The sequence below is a fragment of the Limulus polyphemus genome, unplaced genomic scaffold, assembly GCF_000517525.1.
Source record: "Limulus polyphemus unplaced genomic scaffold, Limulus_polyphemus-2.1.2 Scaffold93, whole genome shotgun sequence".
Classification (NCBI taxonomy): Eukaryota; Metazoa; Arthropoda; class Merostomata; order Xiphosura; family Limulidae; genus Limulus; species Limulus polyphemus.
This window is the reverse complement of record NW_013665703.1, coordinates 640,820-648,299: the sequence shown is the minus strand read 5'-3', so window position 1 is coordinate 648,299 and position 7,480 is coordinate 640,820. Positions and strand designations below refer to the sequence as shown.

At 29.5% G+C, this 7,480-nt stretch overlaps 1 protein-coding gene across 4 annotated transcripts in view; it reads right to left on the bottom strand.

Moving 5' to 3' along the window:
• LOC106468998 (alpha-2A adrenergic receptor-like) overlaps nt 1-7,086 on the bottom strand; it is a 91,684-nt gene extending 84,598 nt beyond the window's left edge. For all 4 annotated transcript variants that reach the window (XM_022398222.1, XM_022398217.1, XM_022398233.1 and 1 more), the window contains exon 1: nt 6,987-7,086. The gene's annotated coding sequence lies outside the window, so the exon portion shown is untranslated. The remainder of the gene's footprint in view (nt 1-6,986) is intronic.
• Between the last annotated feature and the right edge of the window lie 394 nt (nt 7,087-7,480).

Genomic DNA, 7,480 nt, shown 5'->3' with positions numbered 1-7,480 from the left:
ATATTAATTAAATTATAAATATATCAATTTACGTGAATATGACTGAAAATGTTCATTTTTTTCTGAAAAAAGGGTGTCTATTTACTTGTGTCCACGATGTGTATACACACATCATGATAATGAAACGATGTGCATGTGAACACCATTTTCTATCATATCTTAATTATATAAATATTAATTTGAATTCTGTAATTCAATACAAAGAGAGGGGATAAATAAACGTTACATTTGCTACTTATGGAAAGTAATTCATGTCTTACTCTACTTTTAGATATAAAATGTCTTCTTTGTTTTACTATTTTATTCATGTATATATCTTATAATCACCTTCTCAAGTTACCGAAATTATGTTTTTATACATATTTTTTAACGTTTTATTTCATTTATGTTGCTGGGTAATTTAGTACAAGCTACAAAATGGGCTATTTGTACTCCGTCTACCGGAGGTAATCGAACTTGGATTTGTACTCCGTTTACCGGAGGGAATCGAACCTGGATTTGTACTCTATCTACCGGAGGGAATCGAACCTGAATTTGTACTCTGTTTACCGGAGGGAATCGAAATTGGATTTGTACAGAGGGAATCGAATCTGGATTTGTACTCTGTCTACCGGAGGGAATCGAACCTGGATTTGTACTCTGTCTACTGGAGGGAATCGAACCTGGATTTGTACTCTGTCTACCGGAGGGAATCGAATCTGGATTTGTACTCTGTCTACCGGAGGGAATCGAACCTGGATTTGTACTCTGTCTACCGGAGGGAATCGAATCTGGATTTGTACTCCATCTACCGGAAGGATTCGAACCTGGATTTGTACTCTGTTTACCGAAGGGAATCGAACCTGGATTTGTACTCTATCTACCGGAGGGAATCGAACCTGAATTTGTACTCTGTTTACCGGAGGGAATCGAAATTGGATTTGTACAGAGGGAATCGAATCTGGATTTGTACTCTGTCAACCGGAGGGAATCGAACCTGGATTTGTACTCTGTCTACCGGAGGGATTCGAACCTGGATGTGTACTCTGTTTACCGGAGGGAATCGAACCTGGATTTGTACTCTGTCTACCGGAGGGAATCTAACCTGGATTTGTACTCTGTCTACCGGAGGGAATCGAACCTGGATTTTAATATTGGAAATTCGGAGATTTACCGCGGAATCAGCGGGATCTTTTCATTTATGAAAAAGCCTTTTTTACATAATTTCTTTTGTCACCCATTGCATAACGGACTCAACAGAAGCTAAAAATGTTTGTTTTAATTAAGCACAAAGCTAAACGATGGTATATCTGTTCTCTGTCTACTACGGATATCAAAACCCGGTTTCTAGCATTGTAAGTCCGCAGACATATCGCTGTGCCACTGGGGGGGGGCAGATAGAAGGGAATTGCAGTTCTAGGTGTTGTCTAGAAACAATGTCCACGTATTTTATTTTCTAGGTCCAAACAAAAGGAAAAAAGTATTGAAATTTTGTAGCACATTTATCTCAATTTAGCAACAACAAAAAATTGTAAGACTGAGCTATTTCACCAATGATATTTCTAAAATATTCGAATAGGAATAAAACCACGGGTTTTTCTTCATTAAATTCGTAATTAATTCATATATATGACTTATAAAACACATGCACGCTTCGTATAAAATATTGCATTTAATTCGCTATCATATTCAGCATCCACCCAAATGTAACAGTTTTGTTTTGTTTTTTCCAGGTTGATAACTCGTACTGTGTATTCCGAATGTTAGTACTAAGGAGTATTCCACCTACTGTTTTATTAATTTAGTCTTTGAACCTCTAATTAGATAATAAATTATCCCAGTTGTCGTTTACTTTTCCAATAATTTTTTCCACGTTATATATTTTTGCGAGACATTCAATGAGAAGGTACCAGTTACACATTTTTTGATGTTTTAGAAGATTATTTTTGTTAGATAATTAGTCTACATAGAAATATCATTCAGTTGTTCATTAGCACTGGTAAGTTAAAGGTAATGAGTTACCTTTTCAGTGAGTTAAAGGTAAGGAGTTATCTTTTCAGTCAGAAATATGAACATACATTTATTTGAAGCATATTACGTTGAGATTGCAGAAAAAAAGAGCCTATATTTGCTACTAAAACTGAACCAACTTCAATTTAGACAATCTTGAAATGTAATAAGTTTTATTTCTTTTGACAGTTATTATCAGATACAAAAATATAAAATATTTCCGCCAACCACGTTTAGACAGCTGCTTAAACACATAAAAGAAGTAATTCAATTTTTGTGTTAAAGACTCTCAGTGTGAGGAAATACTTGAGAAAGGACGAAACGTGACGTGAAAATACAGTCAAGTTTATCTCATAAGATAACTTTTATAGTTAATCTAGTTTGGAACAATGTCCTTTAACGATTACAGTATTTTCAATGTCAAGAATAAATTCGGCCATGCAAATAAAAATAAGGAACCTATTTTCAGAAATGTCGAAGGTACAATACAAAATAATATACAGCACATTTTATATATAATTTGAGAACGTCATCATGACGTTATGCGTTTTCAGTCATTCATTGGTCGTTCAAATGTACGGGCTAAAAATATTGACTTCAACGATGTAGAATAATAGTGGCTGGATACATAAACTGTAAAATGATGTCTTATAATAACCAGCTTTCGATTCAGATTTAGTTGAAACAATTATCGTTAAACTCACCTATGCCAAATACAGAATTTTACAGTAACTCGTATCTACTAAGTTGATATCTATTGTATTAAATTGTAATGGTATTATAGATTCTAAATATTTAACAGTTTTTTTGCAATTTCTATGCACAAAAGGCAAAATTAGAAATAAGTAGCGTTTATTACTTATTATATTTCGAGCTTCACATGCATGCTAAAGTTATGTTTATAAGATACAATTAACAAATAATGATTAATATTTACAACAGCATCTACCAAAGTTATGTTAATATACATCTAACGTAGATATTAAGAAACTTTTCTTAGGTTTGACGGATGCTACAAAGTTTTAACTTTAATTAAATATGAATTTTCGTTTCAATTAGTACGTTTTTTGAATGGATCCTTTAATAACGTAGTAGTTAAAACCAGCTGCTCTTAATATTTCAGAGTAAATATTGAGTATAAAGAAAAATGTTCAGTGCGATAATGCTTTAAATCTTAGTGTTGTGGAAGATATACTTCTGACACAAATTGATTGACTATCATCAACGTTAAAATCAGGGATGCGATTCTTCTCGATGGACAAAGCAGATAGTCCGATGTGGCTTTGCTATAAAACTCACCGTTATTATGATAGTTTTATCACTTGATTTGTTTTATCAAGATAGTTTAGTGGTATGCATGCCAAATTCCAACATTTATTCATGAATAGAACAATGTGATAACACTAAAGAACAACCGAAAGAAAATTTGTTTTTCTATAATTATATATATATATATATATAATAATAATAAGAAGAAGAAAATGGCAGCTACTTGAATGGTATGTGGTGAAGGAGCTCCTAAATAACCAGATCTACTTTTGTGTTTCGCCGAGAAGTGTAACAAATATGTACACTTTAGTCTGCTGGATTTGTAAGTAATCAGTGTAAAATGAATTATGATGATGATAGCAGAATGAAAAGTTCAACTAAATGCCGAAGGGAATGCGAAAAACTTGATCAATACAAAATTGAAAGAAATAGTTTGGTGAGATGCATACAGAAGATATAAAAAATTTAATAGTGAAATCAAAGAGTGATATGAGTGAAAATAAACAACTGAATATACATCAAATAAGACTGATGAGGTTGTAAATACTTTATTAGGACTTACTAGAGAAATTGTATAGTAAAAAATTTAACTTAGAAAATAATTAAAACAAATTAAGCAAGAAGTTTGTGACGTAAGTCACTATTCAAGAAATTAAAATTTGAAAATAATTGGAGTACCAAAAAAATAAACCAAGAGAAAATGCACATATGAATTGTGCAAAAAATATTAATAAAATTCATATAAGAATCAGTGAAGGCGATAGATATAGAAGCTGTACTAGAGTTACAATTGTTAAGAGAGAGAGAGAATGAAACCTATAACAGTAAAATTTAAGACAAGAGTAGTAAGAGATAACTGGTTGATAACAAATATCAATAAAACCTATGATATAGGAAATACAAACATAGATAGAAAAATTTAAATAAACCTATAATAATCACATTAAAATAGTTATTATATAAAGCAAAACAAATGTCAAGACGATACAAATGTCAGATTTGTGTGGGTAAAAGAAGGGAAAATATTTATTATGAAAGTCAGAAATGACTAAACTATGGAAAAAAGCAATGTAGAGGATTTAAATGAAGTAAAAGAAAGAAATGAAAATAAATTTGAATATCATTATTAAACAGAAATAAAAAATGCTTCAACTTGCTTAGTGAACTAGAAACGAAACTTTTTTCAGTAGATATAATACAATGTAATTTTTACACATACATATAAGAAGCATTAAGAATAAATTTGAGCTGATTGATTTAATAACGTGTAAGTTTGAAAATAAAGTAGGTGTGTTACTTCTGTCTGAGATATGGATAAGTAATAAGAAGTAAATTGCTATCTATTAATTAGATGAATATAAAATGTTTTATAACTGTAGACAGCATAACATATATTGGGGACTAATGGTTTATGCTAAGATCAACATAAGAATTGAAAATAGCGAAATGATAACAGGTAAATGAGTGTACGTTTTAGAAGAAAGTGATTTACTTATTATAGCTATTTACATATCACAAAACTTTAGAATATATGAGTTCTTAAAGAGCTTAGAAATCGTATTAAGATGTAATTAAAATAAAAGTTTAATCTCTCATGGTGATATAAACATTCATTTATTAAAAGAAGCAAATTATGTAAATGTTTATATCGACTTAATTACCATGTTTGGTTTTGAATCATATATATAAATGGAACAACTAGAGAGGTAAACTAATCCATTTCATTTTTAATTCGTATTTGAAAGACAAATATGTGCTATATATATAGCATTGATAAAATACCAATAAAATATTATTACCCTACATCAATATAACTAAACATGATGAAAAAATACCAAATATAGATTAAGAAATAGTTTACGAAACATTTTACAATCAAATTTTAAAACAAAATGTGATCAGATAAATTGGGAAAATATATACTTATACTTATGTTGATAATACATATGAAATTTTTATTAGAAACATTAATTAAAGAAACAGAGGATTCAAGTCATTATATAAAACATAGTCAAATAAATAGATTTAAAAAACTATCGCTCACTAATCAAATAAAATAACTAAAAACTAGAGTTACGATGTATAATAAGTATCAAAAATACATCTTTAATAAATATTATAAAATAGTTTTAAATATAAAAAAAACAAAATTAATCAAAAATTAAGAATAGGAAAACTAGTGATATAAATATTAATGTAAAAAAATGTGAAATAGATATTAAAAAAAATATATTTTCTTAATTGACTAATTGATAAAGAAAACAAGGAAATAATATTACCTGATTATGCAAATGGTCAGAGAGGAAATGTTAATGAAGTAATTAAAAAATTTAGAAAATAGGTTTAATAACATTTTAATAAATATAGCAGAAAAAATTATAAAACAAATTGATACTGAACAATGGAAAATATTGAACATAAATAGAAACAATAATTCTGTGTTTTTATTTCCTACTTGTAATTAAAAAGTGAAAACTATAATTCTGAATCAAAAAATCAGAAAATCCCAGGGCATAATTTAATTTAATAGTGTATAAATCATATCATAGAACCATTGGTATATATCAATAATTTATCTACTAGAACAGGAACTAATAATAATTATGTAAATTAATTAGGTATTTCATTGTTATCAGTATTTTCTAGAATATTATAATAAATATTGAAAAACGGATTGGCTAAATATTTTTCGATTTAGAGAATGATTAAATACTGAAAAGGCACAAATAAACTTCAATCAAATTATCTATGAGTCCTTAGCTAATTATAAAAACACATAAAATATTATCATATTAACACCAAACTTATTTAATAATTTACCTTTAATAATAAAAAATTAAAATGATATAAGTAAATTTAAGGTATTAGTAAGAGAATTTTCGATTAACTATAAAAAATATATGTTTTTTTAAATGAAATAATATAAATTATTGCAAAATCTTAAATAATTAATGTTATTAACCAGGATGAGCTAAAACTCTTTTTTTTTAATTATAATTTATATTGTAGTAGTATTGCATTGTATTTATATTTGTAAATAAATATATATACCTCATATATATATATATATTAAAATTAAAATAACTGAATAATTCGAAAACCTAAAATATAAACAAGTACTTTTGTTTCTTTCTTTGTTGTTAACCATAAAGCTATAAAATGAGCTATCTTTTCTGTGCCCACCACTGGTATCAAATCCCAGTTTTTAGCAGTATAAGCTTTCACACTTACCGCTGAGCCACTGGAGCTGGGAGCAAAAACAAGTTGACCACAATTAAATGATTTTTATTTTAATTACCAACCAAATGATTAGTTTTTTCGCAGTATAGCTCCAATGCTGGCCACAGATGTGCATTTGTGTATTTTGGGGTTGTTGTTGTTTTCTACACGCAGTTGTTCATCAACGCTCTTATTTCTCTTATGTCGACAAAGCGGTGACATAATGCTTTGATACTAAAGGAACGAATTCAGTGTGTTCCTGAAAGATATATGTGTGTGTATGTGTGTTTGTATGTGTGTGTCCATGTCTGTTCATATTAGACTTTTATTATGAATAAATGACATGGAGTATGTTTTCCGCAAAATATCCTTTATTTGATAAAATGTTAAGCACGAACATTTATTTTATTTCTAATTTAGGTGAGCATCTGGACGAGGAATTAAGTCTAAAGAAGAAAAATATTAAATTATAAAACTTCGCTAATTCGCGAAATATTGTGAACTCTTACCTTAAGCTGCTGGACGTATTACAACTGTAGTGACAGAACTTGAACGACCAGGTTTTAAAGAGTTGTTCGACAGACAGTAGCAGCAGCAGCCATGGTGAGAATGCTCTAGTTTCTAGAGAGACCAGAGATCGATATAAGCAGATAAAATCAGGAGCTCATCTGTGCAGGCGCCAAGGTTCTCTTAGATAGACCTCGCTCTCTCTTTCTCTCTCTCTCTATCCTTCATTCTCGTTCTTTTTTATTTCCTGCTAAGGAGTTGCTTGTCGTCTTACTATGCACTTCGTTTGTTGCAAATCCGTTGCTGAAGCGGACATCCTTATATATATGTGTGTCGTTCTTCGGTAACGACAACAATGCATTGTGAAGTGCTATTCAGAACCCTACCGACGAGAAAAAAAAATGATATAGAATAAAAGACACTCAAAAAACTAAAGGCAATACTCTAGAATTTGAAATATTGCTTCTGTTTAATTTTGTTCACATTCTTCGTGAAG